This window comes from Pseudophryne corroboree (genome assembly GCF_028390025.1).
Source record: "Pseudophryne corroboree isolate aPseCor3 chromosome 3 unlocalized genomic scaffold, aPseCor3.hap2 SUPER_3_unloc_11, whole genome shotgun sequence".
Taxonomy (NCBI): domain Eukaryota; kingdom Metazoa; phylum Chordata; class Amphibia; order Anura; family Myobatrachidae; genus Pseudophryne; species Pseudophryne corroboree.
Window position 1 is genome coordinate 1,700,194 of NW_026967499.1, and position 19,331 is coordinate 1,719,524.

Consider the following 19,331-nt stretch of genomic DNA (forward strand, 5'->3'; position numbering starts at 1 on the left):
TCGTGTCCTGTTATTGTTATACAGAGGGAGCAGCCTGTGGTGTCCTGTTATTATTATTATTATTATACAGGAGGAGCAGCCTGTCGTGTCCTGTTATTGTTATACAGAGGGAGCAGCCTGTGGTGTTCAGTTATTATTATACAGTAGGAGCAGCCTGTGGTGTCCTGTTAATATTATACAGAGGAAGCATTATTATTTCAATAGGGGGAGTAGCCTGTGGTGTCCTGTTGTTGTTGTTATTATTATTATTATTATACAGGAGGAGCAGCCTTTGTTGTCCTATTATTAATATTATAAAGGAGTAGCTATTGGTGTCCACTTATTATTATTATACAGGGGCAGCAGGCTGTGGTGTCCTGTTATTATTAGTATACAGAAGGGAGCGGCCTGTGGTGTCCTGTTGTTGTTGTTATTATTATTATTATTATTATTATTATTATTATTATTATACAGGAGAAGCAGCCTGTGGTTTCCTTTTATTATTATTATTATTATTATTATACATTGGGAACAGCCTGTTGTGTCCTATTATTATTATTATTATTATTATTATTATTTATTTTGCAGAGGGAGCAGCCTGTGGTGTCATTTTATTATTGCTATAAAGGGAGAGCAGAATGGGGTGTCCTGTTGTAATTAGTATAATACGGGGGGAGCAGGTTTTTGTGTATGGTTATTATTATACAGGGACAGCAGCTTGTGGTGTCCTGGTATTATTATTATTATTATTATTATTATTATTATTATACATTGGGAGTGGTAATGATGTCACAGTGACATCACTTATATCTATAAGTAATTTTTCCTTAAAGTTCAGGGGAAATTTAAGGAAAAATTACTTCACAGAAAGGGTAGTGGATAAGTGGAATAGTCTCCCATCAGAGGTGGTAGAGACTAAGACTGTAGAGCAATTTAAACATGCATGAGATAGACATAAGGATATCCTTACAAAGAATTAAGGTTCAAAAAGGGTTGAGATTACCTAAAGGATTAAAAAAAAAAGGGGCAGACTAGATGGGCCAAGTGGTTCTTATCTGCCGTCAAATTCTATGTTTCTATGTTTCTATAGTAATAATACAGGGGCATGACTGGGGAGGTGAGGTGGTCTGGGAGCGTAACAATTACATCACTTATCTATAGCAATAATAAAGTGACATGACTGGGGAAGTGAGGGGGATGGGGAAGCGTCACATTTACATTACTTATATCTATACTAATAATACAGGGACATGACTGGGGAGGTGAGGGGATCTGGGAGCATCATAGTGACATTACTTATATTTATAATTGTAATAATAATTCAGGGACATGACTGGGGGGGTGAAGGGGTCTGGGAACATCACAGTGACATCACTTATAGCTATAGTAATTATATAAGGTCATGAATGGGGAGGTGAGGAGGTCTGGGAAAGTCACAGTGACATCACTTATATCTATAGTAATAATACAGGGACATGATTGGGGGGGTGAGGGGATATGAGAACATCACAGTGACGTCATTTATATGTATAATAATAATAATAATACAGGGACATGACTGGGGGGTGATGGGGTCTTGGAGTGTTACAGTTACATTACATATCTATAGTAATATTACAGGGACATGACTGGGGAAGTGAGGGGATCTGGTAGTGTCACAGTGACATCACTAATATCTATAGTAATAATACAGGGACATGACTGGGCAGGTGAGGGGGATCTGGGAGCTTCACAGTGATATCACTTATATCTATAGTAATAATACTGGGACATGACTGGGAAGGTGAGGACATCAGTGACATCACTTACATCTATAGTAATAATAAAGGGACATGACTGGGAAATGAGGGGATCTCGGAATGTCACAGTGATTTCACATATCTATAATAATAATACAGGGACATGACTGGAGAGGTGAGGGGATATGAGAGCATAACAATGACGTCACTTATATCTATAGTAATAATAATGGGACATGACTGGGGAGGTATGGGGATCTGGAAATGTGACAGTGACATCACTTATATCTATAGTATTAATATAGGGACATGACTGGGGAGGTGAGGGGATCTGGGAGCATCAGAGTGACATCACTTATATCTCTACTAATAATACAGGGACGTGACTGGAGAGGTAAGGGGATCTGGGAGCGTCACAGTGACACCACGTATGTCTCTAGTAAGAATATAGGGACATGACTGGGAAGGTGTGGGGATCTGAGAGCATCACAGTGACATCACTTATATCTCCACTAATAAAACAGGGACATGACTGTAGAGGTAAGGGGATCTGGGAGCATCATAGTGACATCACTTATTTCTTAAATAATAATTATAATAATAATAATACAGGGACATGACTGGGGGGTGAGGGGGTCCGGGAGTGTTACAGTGACATCAAATATCTATAGTAATAATACAGGGACATGACTGGGGAAGTGAGGGGATCTGGGAGTTTCACAGTGACATCACTAATAGCTATAGTAATAATACAGGGACATGACTGGGGAGGTGAGGGGATCTGGGGGTGTCACAGTGACGTCACTTATATCTGTAGTAATAATACAGGGACATGACTGGGGAGGTGAGGGTGATCTGGGAGCATCACAGTAACATCACATATCTATAGTAATAATACAGGGACGTGAGGGCGAGGTGAGGAGATCTGGGAGCTTCACAGTGAAATCACTTGTATCTATAGTAATAATACAGGGACATGACTGGGGAGGTTAGGGGATCTGGGAGTGTCACAGTGACATCACTTATTTATTTTTCATCCACTAGGGGGCACTGTAGTACTCTTGGGATATGGACGGTGCGATAGCAGGGATAGGCACATTTAAATATTTAAATGTGTAACCCTCTTTCCCCCTCCATACTCCCAAGATGCCTCAGTGTTTTTTGTGCCTTCACCACGGAAGGTCGCATCCTGGAGTCATTCCAGGGTTTACTTTTAATTTTTCTAAATATTTTTTCTTGTATCAATCACACTCCCTTCCCAGCTTATTAAGAAGCGTGGGTCCGTGAGTGTGTGCTGCTGTTGTGCAGCGAAGGCTTGTTGGTGCTTAGACAGAGAAGCCCCCCATAGACCTTCATCAGCGTTAGCTGATTCAGACATGGCTGCAGGAGCTGGACGGAGCTTAGAGAGAAGCCCCGTCAGAACCTCCCCATTACACTGAGGTAAGGAGCGGGCAGTCAGCTTATGCCGCCACCCCATTGGGCCTGTTTGTTGCTGTGATAGTGGGGCAGTTAGCTCCTGCTGCCGCCCCTCCATGTGCGGGGAACGTGTTTTCCACAAGCTGCTTACTAAGGTATAGCTTTACTGGATCAAACTCCCCCGCTTCCCGGCTCCCACCAGCGGTCAGACACATACTGGCACTGGGCGCCTGTGTCGCTCCACACTTGCCCGGCTCCCGGCAGCGCAGCTCCAAACAGCGCTGCTTCTGGCCTCTACAATCTGCCCCTCTAGACAACTGGGAAGCGGCTTCCAGCAGCGGTCAAATAATGCTGCCGCTGGGCACCTGTCAGGCTACACCTCACTGCTCCAGAGAAGTGGCTCCCGGCAGCGCGGCTCCCATCAGCGGACAGATCACACTGCCGCCGCTGGACACCCGTCACATTACACATCTACCCCGCTCTCCGGCTTCCACCAGCGCACAGACCACGGTGGGTAGCTGAGGCTGCTGCAGGGCGCCGTCGCTCATAGCTGGCGCACGGTATACAATGCGGGGGGGGGGGGGGTGGAAGAAACTAGGCGTGGCTCACTGCTTTAAGCATTGGGGGAGGTCATGGCGGTCCCTAGTTCAGCGGTTCCCCCTAAATATAAGGGATGGTGGCCAGGGATATAAGGGACATAACAGGCTATTAGGCCTAGGTTATAAGTGCTTTTGGGGGTTATAGGTTATAGTCAGATGCACATGCTGGGATGCCGTTTTCACACAAAGGTGACGCACCTGCTTCCTGCTTCTTCCTACAGCAATATGTCAGTCCTACAACACACGGCCACTGGAGGGGGCAGGGGTGTTTAGTAGGTGGCACAGTGACCATCATAGATTTCCTCTATAACACAGTGCGGTGCACGTGGTATTATAGACACTACAGTTATTTTCACTGAGTTGTGCGGACGTTGTCTCACTGTATTATTGTCTGTCTGCATGACAATATGAGAAACAGCAGCTTGTCTGTGATAACTGTGAGAATGTCTGATTTGCAGTCAGAGTTGTCCACTGCACGAAAAGACCATGAGGCGGAATAGTCTGATTCACGGTTAATACCGTGTGAGCAGCCAATGTGGGCTCAGGATGTTTCTAGAACTTTGCTGGGTTACAAAGTCCATGTATAGTTCAATTTCTAAGAATGGTCATCGTTTGTCTCATAATTACTTTCTGACGATTCAATGCCACGTCTGATATCTCAGCATTGGGTCAGGGGTCAGATAGTGAGGTCACTAATAGCCCGAGCTATGATGATCTCATTAGAGCGGTACACCAGCTGCTAGGTTTCACTGAAACATATGAGGTTTTATTGCTAGCAGACTATGGGCGACTGTGTGTTTTTCTTATTCATATCTCTTAATAAGCATTTCATAGAAGCATGGCTAAATCCAGTTAAACACTTTTCTGGGACAACACGATTTCTGTCTAAATATCTTTTCCCACAGGCTATGACAACTAAATCGCCATCGGTGGAGACTTCAGTTTCTAAACTTTCACTAAAATTGACTATTCCAGTCCCAGGTGCAGCTATGCTTAAAGACCCCTCGGAGAGTAAGCTGGAGGCCATGCTAAAGTCCATGTATACAGCAACAGGGGTGATGCTTACACCTGTTTGAGTTGGAGTTTGGGTTAACAAGGCTGTAGTTGCATGGGTGAAACAGCTCAGGTTAGGCCTACAACAGGGTTTTTCCTCAGACCAGTTTATATTTCTTACCGATCACATTTGTGAATTGGTTGAGTATTTAGGTACGGCTTCATTGGATGTCGGACAAGTTTGTTCTCGGCTTGCGTCCCGTCAGACGCTGTGGTTTCATTCTTGACAGGCTGAGGCAGAGTCAAAATGAGGAATAGAGGCGTTGCCTTCTACTGATGTTATTTGGTCCTGAATTGGACAAATGGAATTCTCAGTCAACGGGGGAGGGGAAGAATCTGTTTTCCTGCCATTGCCTGCACCAGTTCCTAAAAGGAAATGCGCTGGACCAGCGTTCAAATCTTTTAGACCTCAGTCCTTTCGATGCTGGGCTGGAGGAACAACCATGCAGAGGGACGTGGTTTTCAACAAACCACTAACCGTCGTCAGGACACAAAGGCCGCTGACAAACCAGTGGCATGATGGGTTTCCAGACCATCTTGGCTCTTCAGTTGTGGGAGCACGCCTTCAGAAGTTTCACTTTGCGTGGTTTCAGACATCACAGACAGATGGATCCGCAATTTTGTTTTCAAAGGTTTCAAAATAGAGATTGATTGTTTACCACCGATGCGGTTTTTTGAGCAGGTCTGCAGGCCGCTAATCAGTCTGTCATACATTCAGCAGTTTTGGTTCAGGTTCCAGTACACCAGCAAGGTCAAGGGTTTTATTCCAATTTTTTTTGTAGTACCAAAGCCGGATGGCTCAGTCACACAGATATGGAACCTAAAGGGGTTCAATCGGTACGTCACTTACTACACATTCAAGAACCACAGCAATTCATGATTTTGCGGGATCTCAAGGATGCGTACTTACACATTCCAATTTGGCCACCGCATCAGGCGTACTTAAGTTTGCAATAATACAAGTGCCTCGGGTATTCACAAAGGTGATGTCTGTGATGATAGTTCATCTCAGATCCCTGGGAGTGATAATCGTTCCGTACTTAGATGACCTTCTCATCAAGGCTTCATCTCAACAAATACTTCGTCAACATGCCTTACTGTTGTACAGTGTACTAGTTCAATACGGTTGGATTGTCAAAGAACTCAATTTTAGGAATGATTCTGATTACGGTGGATCAATGCATTTACCTGTCACAACAGAAAGTACATGCTATTCATCATCTAGTACTGCTAGTGCTCAAACCACGGACAGTCTCGGTGCATTTGTACATTCAACTGTTGAGACAGATGGGGGCATCTTTCAAAACACTCCAGTTCTGAAGATTTCACTCATGTCCCGTTCAACTGGATCTTCTCGCATAGTGATCCGGCTCTCGTCTACAAATACATCAGATGGTGCGCTTGTCTCCAGGGCCAGAGTATCACTACTCTTGTAGCTCCACATACACAATCTCACTGCGGGAAAAAGATTTGTAGCCTGGAATTGGATAATTCTGATGCTGGACGCAAGTCTCAAAGGTTGGGGAGCAGTGGTCCAACATTGTCAGTTTCAGGGTCTATGTTTAGACCGAGAAAGATTACTGTCAATCAGTGTCCTGGAACTCAGGGCAATTTACAACGCTCTGCGTCAGGCAGTTCACGTGCTCTTGTTTCAGACTGTTCAGGTTCAGTCGGACAACGCGACAGAAGTCGCATACATCAACAAACAAGGAGGGACTCGAAGTCGCATGGCCATGCGAGAAGTTGCTCGAATCCTCAATTGGGCCGAACATCTCCACGTGATATTGTTGGTGGTCTTCATACCAGGACTGCACAACTGGAAAGAAGATTATCTCAGTAGTCAGGATTTTCCTCCAGGAGAATGGGCCTTACATCCAGAAGTGTACCAGATGTTAGTCCAGCGGTAGAGTTACCCAAAGGTGGATCTAATGGCTTCTCGCCATAATCATCAGACAGTTATGTGTCCAGAACAAGAGATCCAAAGACAGTGGCAGTGGATGCTCTCACCATAGCGTGGCCGTACAGCCTCTTGTATCTATTTCCATTTCCGCTGCTTCCTCAGTTGCTAAAGTGGAACAAACGAGAGTCCACGACCGTCATACTAGTGGTGCCTCGTTGGCCTCGGAGAGTGTGGTTCTCGGATCTTAATGGTCTACTCGCAGATGATCCCTGGCTGATTCTGCTACGTCTAGACCTACTACAGTAGGGGTCGTTCCTTTACCCCGATTTAGCGTGGCTGCGTTTTACAGGGTGGCTGTTGAGACCACTCTCAAGACGAGAGGGCATTCCACAGTTGGTTATACCAACCATGTTACGTGCTAGGAAGCCAGTTTCAGCAGCTCATTATCACAGGATTTGGCGAGCTTATATAGGTTGGTGTGAAGCTAGGATATTTCCGACATCTTCTTTCACGTTATCCCGTCTTTTGCTCTTTTTACAGACGTGGTTAGATGGAGGATTACGTTTAGCGACACTAACGGTGCAGGTCTCTGCCTTGTCAGTTTTCTTTCAAAGGCATTTGGCTCTTTTGCCAACAGTTCACAATTTCCTGCAAGGTGTCCTTAGAGTTCAGCCTCCATTCATTCCACCTACAGCTCCATGGGTCTTGAATCTGGTTTTGCATGTTTATTCAGTCAAGTTTTGAACCCTTGCAATACGTGGATGTTAAGTTTATAACTTGGAAAACTGTGTTTCTCCTAGCCTTAGCTTCAGCAAGGTGTGTTGCACAATTGGGTGCCTTGTCATGCAAGCCACCGTATCTGCTATTTCATACTGACAGAGCGGACCTTTGGACAAATCCCGCTTTTCTACCACAGGTAGTATCTTCTTTCACATCAATCAACCAATCGTAGTTCCTGTTTTTCAGAAGATTCAGGTACTCCAGCTACTTGTATGTGGTACGCACACGCCGCGTTTATGTAGCCCGAACATTAACTGTATGTATAACGGATACTTTGTTTGTTCTCTATGGTGCAGTCAAGATAGGTTGGCCAGCTTCCAAACAGACCTTGGCCAGATAGATTAACCTGACCATTCATCAGGTGCACTTTCATGCTAGTCTAAAACCGACTGCATGTGTCAGCACATTCCGTGCATTCTATGGGAACATCATGGGCAGCAGGTTATGGAGCTTCTACGACGCAACCTTGCCGTGCAGTTACATAGCCATCAGTGCACACGTTTATGCGCTTTTACAAGTTTGATAATTCTGCGGCACCAGCTTCTAGCTTTGGCCGTCTACTGTTACAGGTGCCAAACAGCTCTCCTGCCCAAGAGGGAAGCTTTGGTACGTCCCAAAAGTACTCCAGTGACCCCTAGTGGATGAAAAAGAAAATATGATTTTGGTACTTACCAGATAGATCCTTTTCGTTGCACCCACAGGGGGCACTGGACACCCACCCAGAGCAGGTTCTCCTGGCTGGTGGTAAGTTCAGTAGTTCTTATGGTAACACATTTTCACCGACTTGTTCAAATGTTAATGTGATTGTTATCTATTGTCATGCCAATTTTCTAGTTGTCCGTTATGTTATAATGTTATATGTAATTCTCCGTTGTTTATCCTCTCTGTCGCTCCTATTTAGCTCAACAAAAAAACACTAAGGCGTCTTGGGAGTATGGAGAGGGAAGGAGAGTTACACATTCACATTTTTAAATGTGCCTATCCCTGCTATCGCACCGTCCATATCCCAAGAGTACTCTAGTGCCCCCTGTGGATTTAAAGAAAAGGATTTATCTGGTAAGTACCAAAAGCCTATTATCTGTAGTAATAATACAGGGACATGACTGTGGAGGTGAGGGGATCTGGGCGTATTTACAGTGATATTTATGTCTCCCCCATTTCACAGAGGTGTGAAGAAGACATCTGGTGAGCGTGAGACACCCAGCAGCCATCCTCGTGTGACAGGAGGACTGAGCAGGTCCCAGAGCCCCATCACGGTGCCTCCACCTCACTCACTGGTACATGAGAGACACAGTGACCAGAAGATCCAGGAATTCACCAACAAGATCATTCAGCTGCTGACTGGAGAGGTGACTGCTGGGAATGGGGCATTATACAGTAACACCAGGGGACGTGTCTGGGTGGTGACTGGAAAGGTGACTGCTGGGAATGGGGCATTATACAGTAACACCAGGGGATGTGACTGGGTGATGACTGGAGAGGTGACTGCTGGGAATGAGACACTATACAGTAACACCAGGGGATGTGTCTGGGTGATGACTGGAGAGGTGACTGCTGGGAATGGGACATTATACAGTAACACCAGGGGATGTGTCTGGGTGATGACTGGAGAGGTGACCGCTGGGAATGGGACATTATACAGTAACACCAGGGGACGTGTCTGGGTGATGACTGGAGAGGTGACTGCTGGGAATGGGGCATTATACAGTAACACCAGGGGATGTGTCTGGGTGATGACTGTATCACTGTATGTGTGTCAGGTTCCTATAAGGTGTCAGGATGTCACTGTCTATGTCTCCATGCAGGAGGGTGAGTGTATAGAGGAACACAGGGGTCTGTACAAGGACGTGATGATGGAGAATCACCGACCCCTCTTATCACTGGGTAAGAGGAGACTCATGTATTGTACAGGAGAGAGCAGGTATGGGGGACCCCTATATACACACATCATTTGATAATCACATATATACACTGTACTCAGACACTGTGCATCTCCTACAGATGGGCCCAGTAACAGAGATACCCCAGAGAGATGTTCCCATCCACTGTATACCCAGGATTGTACAGAGGAGAATCACAGGACCCCACATGAGGATCAGGTAGGTGGGATTTAGGGTCTCACCAATATAACAAAGTGACTGTCACTATATAATGTGCAGAGGAGCTGTGTGTGTCTTATACACTGTTATACTTTTTAATATACTATTATTAATGTATATTGTTTTATTGGCTATTTAGGATGAATGTCTCACTGACATTAAGATAGAAGATACAGAGGGAGAAGAAAAGACGTATGTGACTGATATGAAGGCAGAAGATATAGAGGGAGAAGAAGAGATGTATGTGACTGATATAAAGGCAGAAGATACAGAGGGAGAAGAAGAGACGTATGTGACTGATATAAAGGCAGAAGATATAGAGGGAGAAGAAGAGAAGTATGTAACTGATATAAAGGCAGAAGATACAGAGGGAGAAGAAGAGACGTATGTGACTGATATAAAGGCAGAAGATACAGAGGGAGAAGAAGAGACGTATGTGACTGATATGAAGGCAGAAGATATAGAGGGAGAAGAAGAGATGTATGTGACTGATATAAAGGCAGAAGATATAGAGGGAGAAGAAGAGACGTATGTGACTGATATAAAGGCAGAAGATATAGAGGGAGAAGAAGAGACGTATGTGACTGATATAAAGGCAGAAGATATAGAGGGAGAAGAAGAGACGTATGTGACTGATATAAAGGCAGAAGATATAGAGGGAGAAGAAGAGACGTATGTGACTGATATAAAGGCAGAAGATATAGAGGGAGAAGAAGAGACGTATGTGAGGGGTGATCAGCAGTGTAAGGAGGAGGAGATCCCTACAGATATCAGCACAGGTGAGTAATAAACACTAATTACAGAAAAGAGTCACATATTCTCCTTGCTCAGACACTGCAGCAATCCCTTCTCCTACACCCTCCTCTGTCGGTACAAACTAATGAGGAATATATATTTTCCCAGTGAGGGAGTCAGGAGCCATCAGCCCCTATTATACTCCTGCTCTCCCCCTCACATCATGTCACTGTGTGTTACCAGCCCAGAGATCTGACCAGTCTCCTCACCACACTCCCTGGTGTATCTCATACATCAGGAGCCATTAGCCCCTATTATACTCCTGCTCTCCCCCTCACAACATGTCACTGTGTGTTACCAGCCCAGAGATCTGACAAGTCTCCTTCCCACACTCTCTGGTGTATCTCATACATCAGGAGCCATCAGCCCCTATTATACTCCTGCTCTCACCCTCACATCATGTCACTGTGTGTTACCAGCCCAGAGATCTGACCAGTCTCCTCCCCACACTCTCTGGTGTATCTCTTACATCAGGAGCCATAAGCCCTTATTATACTCCTGCTCTCCCCCTCACATTATGTCATGTGTGTTACCAGCGCCACAAGAGATATAGCATGTTGGGTAGTTATTGGTAAACTGAGGGGGAGAGTGCAATGAAACATGTGATTCCTGAGTGGCTACCACCGCCACCTTCTGGTAAGCGAAATATTTTAATGCAAGGCGTCTCTTACGGGGAGAATTGAGACCTTTTACATTAAGACTTAGAAACGTCACCGTGATAGAGAGAGATCAGATCATGGTATGAAACATCTAGGATCATCTGTGTAAAGTCCAATAGAGTCTGTAGGGCGTGTGCATACTTCAAACTATCAAATAACAGAAAAAATAAAATAGTGAACTAAAATGGGAGACAAACAGAAATAGCGTCCATAAAGGAGCTATAGATTCCGTCACTAGGGTACCGTGACAGAAAGGCAGAAAAAGGTGGCAGTCTGGCCTAAAAGGGAAACCCACCAACTACCCCAAGTAGCCATATGACAGTGCAAAATCTAGTCATCATAGTAACAACTGTACAAAGAAATATCATATCTCAATGTAACCAATGTATCCAAAGGAGGTAAAGGCCAGGAACATGGCCTGATATCCAATTTAGGTTCTACCAACACAGATATAAGGGCAACAGGATGTTAGATGAATCAGTCATGCTTTACCTGAACACCCAAACATTCTAGAAAGGTATTATGTAACAGTGGAAAGAATATCAGACCATATACCATATAGCAATTAAATAGCACAGGAAATAAAGATAAAAATATATGTTTAATACCCATAACAAGAGCAAATAAATCTGGCCCAAAAATAGATCCATGCCGAGTAACTTAGTCCCGGTTGGCACATGTTACAGTAGTAAACAAACTCTGAGTGTCTCTAACAGTCTTACCCCTTTAGCATATTACATCAAGACGGAAGACAACTCCTCCGGGATTGGTTTAGGTAAAGTGTCATGAGGGACTGTCAATAGGAATGTCCCACTTTTTCAGAATAGCAGGGTCATCCTCGGGTGAAGGTATCACTGTGAAGGCGCCGTTTCGCATCACAATATTCTTAGTAGGAAAGCCCCATTTGTATTGTACATTTCCTTGGGTGGAATAGACGCCTTTTGTCCAGCGTCACAGTAGAAATATCCAGAAATAGCTGCAGATTATCCAGGCACTAAGTTATGGACGAGGAATACCCAGCAACAGGGAACGCGGTCTGATCGTGGCGTCCCTGTTGCTAGGGTCTGAGCGGCTCCGTGCGCCCGGCGTCTAGGCGTTGCCAGGGAGCCGGCGGCTGAACGCGCCCGGCGTCCCTGGTTGCTAGGCGCCGGGCCGCACGGCCGAGCGGACCCCGGCGCCTAACAGTACCCCCCCCCTTGAGGAGGGGTCAAGGAACCCCTAAATCCGGGTTTCTGAGGAAATTCTTGAAAAAATGTCCTTTTGAGCCTTGGGGCATGAAGGTCCTCATCTAGGACCCACGACCTTTCCTCAGGACCATAACCTCTCCAATGCACCAAAAAATAAAGCCGACCCCGGGACAACTTGGAATCGAGAACCTTCTCAACCAAGAACTCCTGCTGACCCTGTACATTAACTGGTGATCTCCCCTGAGATTTTTTACGAGGAAATCTGCTAGAAGAAACATATGGTTTGAGCAAAGAGCAATGGAAGGTATTTCCGATCCGCAAAGTTCTTGGTAACTGTAACCGGAAAGCAACTGGATTGACTTTTTTGATAATGAGAAATGGTCCAATAAATCTAGGACCCAATCTGGCTGAGGTTTGTCGAAGTTTGATATTGCGAGTCGACAACCACACCCTGTACTTTAAAAGTGCACGGCCGCCGGAGCCTGTCAGAAAATCTTTTTTCCCTGAAAGCTGCTTTTCTGAGAGCCAGGTGCACTTTTTTCCAAATAAGTTTAAGATGAGAGGTCAGGGCCAGAGAGGAGACAGAGGAATGTTGAAAAAATGAATTAGCTCTGGGGTGGAAACCAAAAACTGCAAAAAATGGGGACACATTGGTGGAGGAATGACAGGCATTATTGTAAGCAAACTCCGCCAATGGAAGAAACTCAGACCAGTCATTTTGGAGTTTGGCCGAGTACAAACGCAAATATTGTTTTAGGGATTGGTTCACTCGCTCAGTCTGTCCATTGGATTGTGGATGATAACCGGAGGTTAATGATAATTTCATCTTAAACGAAGCACAAAAAGACTTCCAAAATTGTGCAATGAATTGTGGACCCCTGTCAGAAACAATATCAGTGGGTAACCCATGGAGTCTGAAAACATGACGGAGGAACAAGACTGCCAATCCCTGGGCAGATGGCAATCGGGGAAGAGCAATAAAATGGGCCATCTTACTAAAACGGTCCACTACCACCCATATGACTCTGCATCCAGCTGACAGAGGGAGATCCACCACAAAATCCATGGAGATATGCGACCATGGCCTAAGAGGAACATTCAAGGGCATAAGTTGACCAATAGGCAAAGAACGGGGAACTTTATGCTGTGCACAGACCTGACACGAAAAAACAAACTCTTTAATGTCTTTAGAAAGACCAGGCCACCACACTGAGCGGGATACCAGTTCCAAAGTTTTAGCGACTCCCAGATGCCCTGCAACTTTGCTATCATGAAATTCCTCTAAAACAGTTGCCCTCAAAGACTCAGGAACAAAAAGACGACCAGCAGGAGTATTTCCCGGAGCTTGATGTTGAAGCAGCTTCAATTGGGAAAAAACATCCTGTGTGAGACCTGCCTGAATGAATGAAGGCGGAAGTATGGGAGTAACAGGACTGTTGTCTTGAACGGGAAGAAAACTGCGTGAGAGGGCATCTGCCTTGGTATTCTTGGAACCAGGTCTGAAGGTGATAATGAATTTGAAACGAGTGAAAAATAAAGCCCAACGAGCCTGTCGGGCATTCAGTCGCTTAGCTGATTCAATGTATTGAAGATTTTTGTGATCAGTCAAAACTGAAATGGTATGGGTCGCTCCTTCAAGCCAATGTCTCCACTCCTCAAAAGCCCATTTAATAGCCAGCAACTCCCGGTTACCAACATCGTAGTTGGATTCTGCAGATGAGAATTTCCTGGACATAAAGGCACAAGGATGTAACTCAAGGGAATCTGGATCCTTCTGAGAAAGGATAGCCCCTACTCCAACCTCCGAGGCATCAACCTCAACAATGAAAGGCAATTCTGGGTTGGGATGTCTAAGGACAGGGGCTGAGACAAAGGCTTGTTTCAAGGCCTGAAAAGATACTTTAGCCTCACATGACCAATTGGTAGGATCTGCTCCCTTCTTAGTAAGTGCCACAATGGGAGCAACTAGGTCAGAGAAAGAGTGAATAAACCTTCTATAATAGTTTGCAAACCCTAAAAAGCGCTGAATTGCTTTTAAGTTGGTGGGTTGCGCCCAACTAAGGATGGCTTGGAGCTTCTTTGGTTCCATTCGGAATCCCCGAGGGGAAATAATGTACCCTAAAAAGGATACCTCCGTGACATGAAATTCACACTTCTCCAGCTTGGCATATAAGTGATTTTCACGTAATTTCTTTAGCACCTGACGCACCTGGGTAACATGTTGTTCTACAGAGTCAGAATATATCAAAATGTCGTCTAAATAGACCACGACGAATCTTCCCAGAAACTCACGGAGCACATCATTAATGAGATCCTGAAAAACTGCCGGAGCGTTAGATAGGCCGAATGGCATGACCAGATACTCATAGTGGCCTGACTGAGTACTGAATGCCGTTTTCCACTCATCCCCTGACCTGATTCTAATGAGGTTATATGCTCCTCTAAGATCAATCTTAGAAAAAATAACAGCCGAACGTAGCTGATCAAAGAGGACAGAGATCAGCGGCAGGGGGTAAGTATTCTTTACTGAGATCTTATTCAACGCTCTAAAGTCAATGCAGGGTCTGAGGGAACCATCTTTCTTCTCTACGAAGAAGAAACCTGCACTTAAAGGGGATTTAGATGGCCTGATAAACCCTTTCTCAAGACTTTCTTTCACATACTCATTCATGGCAACAGTTTCAGGACCAGACAATGCATATAACCTTCCTTTAGGCAACGTGGCACCAGGAATTAACTCTATGGTACAATCATAAGGCCTATGGGGAGGCAAAATATCCGCATTGCCCTTGGAAAACACATCCAAAAAATCCTGGTATTCTCCAGGAATATGTGTGGACCCGGCAGCGGCTACTCGGATAGGAAGCGTAATACATTCTTTATCACAGATGGTACCCCATTGTAGGATCTCCCCAGACTGCCAATCTATGATGGGATTATGAAAGGCCAGCCAAGGGTGACCCAGAACCACAGGAACTGCTGGACAATGGGTAAGAAAAAACTCAATCTTTTCAGAATGTAGAGCTCCCACCGAGAGCAAAACAGGAGGAGTACATAGGGAAATAACCCCATTGGATAAGGGACTCCCATCTAAACCATGCATGGTGATACACCTACCTAAGGTTAGCTGAGGAATACCTAAGGCCTTGGCCCATGTTAGGTCCATAAAGTTTCCTGCAGCTCCACTGTCCACAAAAGCAGAGACCGAGGAACAGAGGCTGTCATAAGAAACTTTAGCTGGAACCAACAGTGAATTATTTGAGGAGATGAGCTGTAGACCAAAGTGATCCCCCTCACTATTCACTTGGTCAGGAAGTTTCCCGACTTGTTTGGACAACTACGGGCAAAATGTCCCTTACCTCCGCAGTATAAACACAGACCAGAATTTTGCCTCCTGGTTCTTTCTTCCGGAGACAATTTGGAGAGACCAATCTGCATAGGTTCCTCCATGTCTACAGGAACGGAAGGAACACAGGGAAAAGAAACTACAGATGCCCCTTTTTCAGCCCTCCGCTCTCTGAGCCGACGATCTATTTTAATAGAGAGCTCCATGAGTTTATCAAGGGTCTCAGGAGCGGGATACTGAAGGAGACTGTCTTTTATAGATTCAGATAAGCCGAGGCGAAACTGACTGCGCAGGGCAGGGTCATTCCAGCCACAGTCGTTCGACCAACGGCGAAACTCCGTACAATAATTCTCTGCAGGATTCCTACCCTGTCTAAGAGCACGCAACTGACTTTCTGCGGACGCCTCTCTATCAGGGTCATCATACAATAGCCCCAAAGATTTTAAAAAGGCGTTTACAGACGATAAGGCCGGATCGTCTGTCTTTAAACCAAAAGCCCAGGTCTGAGGATCCCCCTGAAGCAGAGAAATAATAATTCCAACCCGCTGAGCCTCCGTACCTGAGGAGACTGGTCTTAACCGAAAATAAAGTTTACAAGACTCTTTAAAATTAAAAAACTGTTTTCTATCCCCAGAAAAACGGTCAGGCAGATGCATCTTTGGTTCAGGGATGACCCTCGGGGAAGTCCGTAACAGATCTTCCTGTGAGCTCACCCGGAGGGACAGATCCTGAACCATCTGAGTAAGTTCTTGAATCTGACTAACTAAAAACTGGCCAGGATTTGGCCCAACACCGGTGGGATTCATGAGACCGACAAAATTCTCCCAACTGAATAAGTGAAAAAATTAACTCTAGTTAAAAAATTTTCTTTTGTCTGGCCGGTGATAATGTTATGATTCCTGTACTCCCTACTGGAGAAGATCTTATGACAGGGATCTGAGTACAGGAACAATATACTGGTTGTGGGAGCTGGAGAGCCTAGTAACCCCTGGCGCCCTAACTCCGTTGTCTCGCCCGTGTTATCAGAAATCCCCTGCGAGACTATGGTTGCTTGAGCCCATGGCAGCCGCGTTCGAAGGGCGGATTATGTCTGCCCAACCCCGATGCCCCCGCAGGTCTTAATGGGAGACAAGGGGAAGTCCGAGACAGGGTGATAACAAGGGGCCCTCTGACTAAACAACCAGGCCAGGGGTTACAAGCTAACTAACAAATTCAAAAGGTATGTGCGGACAAGCCGCCAGGGAAAAAGGACAACCAAGGATCCACTGATCCGACACTCCTATCCAGCACCGCCAGACACCAGAGTGGATCTTGTGGAAGCGGAATCCTCCGCAAAAGCTCCAGAACACAATAAAGCAAATAATAAACAGTAGCGGACAAGCCGCAACACACGGCAGCGCCGCGACTCACGAACGCCACCAGATGTTAAGGTGCTGGGTCAGACTCCAGGAACAGATGGTAACTTCCGAGTACAGGATCACTGACAACAGGAACAATCGAATGGACCGGGACTAGGAACTCTCTCTGCAGCAGACACAGGCAAACAGGAAGCTATCACCGGCGTCTGTGAGAAGTCCTGGGAGTGCTTATATTTGAGAGCCCTCCAATCCTGATCCAGACAGGGTAATTACATAATGATGCCGTGCAGCTGCATGCTGCACGGCCAAAACACACAAGCACTGATTTAATTAAGACCCAGCAACAGGGAACGCGGTCTGATCGTAGCGTCCCTGTTGCTAGGGTCTGAGCGGCTCCGTGCGCCCGGCGTCTAGGCGTTGCCAGGGAGCCGGCGGCTGAACGCGCCCGGCGTCCCTGGTTGCTAGGCGCCGGCCCGCACGGCCGAGCGGACCCCGGCGCCTAACAGCATTCTTTAATGTGAAAAAGTGGACCCTTAGCAGAGTGTCCCTCAGTGCTTGGATAGGGGCCTGTTTGGACTTTGGGAGTCTATGGATCCTATCAATAAGAAGGTCTGCGGCAGAAGCCTTCAGTGAAAGTTTCTGAAAAGAGAACCGTGGCATAATCATAAAGCTCAGCATTTGTAACATAATCCATAACGCCCATTATTCTGATATTATTTCTCCGAGACCTGTCTTCTAAATCAATGACTTTATCACATATAGAGAACATGTCTTCCTGAAGGGAGCGTAGAGTAGCAGGACCATCTATAGTGTCTTAAGAAGTCTTCAGCCATTACAGCTGGGCTGTGCATCTGGCAAGAAGTAGCAGATGATGATGTAGCAGTCTCAGAAGGACCACCTGAATTCGAGGTACCAAAGAGATGGACAGGTGGGGCCTTTTTAACCTTTTTTGGAGGTATTGTAAGCCGGCTACAAAGAGACGGACCTCTCAGAGATAGGAAAATACAAACAATCTATAAATAAATGGAGCAGTAGTACACTGTCAGGAGGTTACATCAAGATTACTTAGTTCAAAATTAAAGTCTTAGTCGGGCTGATGGGGGTATCCGAGCCCAAATTTCAAGTAAACATGATGTAATGCAACTCAAATAACACAGTAATGACTGAGAAATTCCACTAGAGGTCAGTGTGATCACAGACGTGAAGTACTCCGCACAGAGAGACACAAATGGCTAAATATATTCAGTGAATAAATCCACAAAATAATATACTGTGAGGTTGTAATCAGAGTGTAATGAGCTGTGCTCAGACGATACTTGAAACTGGGCTCTGCATGTAGACTGAGAGGAAGTAGATGATAGTGGTACCATATAAATAGAAGGTAGTTTCACCTCCAGGCAAATGCTTCAATTTAGTGTAATGACCCCGGTCCAGCCGTCAGTACACTTATTTAGCGGCTTATATCAATTTTACACCTTATTGAAGGCAGAAGGCAAAGCATGCGATGGCCAGGCACCAGGATCCAAACTGGCAGCCATCTCACTTCCCAATACCACCGCCGGGCTCCAGTGACTGTGGGCAGCCCGTTCTGTCCCCAGCAGTAGTGGGAGCTGTGCACCCGTCTGAGACAAAAGCGCCTCCAAGTCAGGAGTCCGGAGCGTGCAGGAAAGACTGAGTGCACTTAGCCCCAGAATACAGCCTGTGGCTTCAGCGGTGTCACTAGGCTGCGGCAGTGAACGGTGCCCGGAGTGAGCGGCGCAAACGGATTTTGGACAGAAGGAGTGGGGGACTTAATAGATTGGGTCTTGGTCCCAGTGGCGGCTGAGAGCTATCAGGTAGGGTAGATAAGAAGCCACTTAGTGAGGAGTGCTCCAGAAAGCACGTCTGGATAGATCACGCCCCTTTTATTTATTATTTTATATACTAACAGGGGTGACAGGTGTGGTACATCCCTGCAAAGGCAGATCCAATCTTTCTCATTAGACTCTGCTGTTTTCCCCGGACTCTCACTCAGATGTTCACTGCTGCCAGTAGCACACGTGTGAGAAGCAGAAGTATGGTGGCAGCTGTATTGATCCTGATATGTAATTCTCTGTATCATACTTAACGTACACACATCATCCTTATTACTATTGAGAGTATAGAGGTAAGACACTGATGATGGGAGGGGGGGGGGGGGGGTTTGTAAAAATGGATTATAACCTAGCAGATGATGAGGATTACAGGGTATTATATGGTGTATTGCATGTAAAGTACCTTGTTCCACACCTACTCTGCTGTAGCAATATACGTTATATAAGGGTGAGTAACACATATACAGGCTTACCAGCGTATGAGCACACACATAAAGGAATGCTACCTTACCAATGCTTCCAGGAGTAACGTTAGGAGACATTTCTCTGATCCATCAGCTCATATGAC

At 45.6% G+C, this 19,331-nt stretch overlaps 1 protein-coding gene across 1 annotated transcript in view; it reads left to right on the forward strand.

Annotated features, from left to right (window-relative positions):
* Positions 1-19,331, forward strand: part of LOC134983269 (uncharacterized) — a 402,217-nt gene that overhangs the window by 280,805 nt on the left and 102,081 nt on the right. The window lies entirely within an intron of this gene.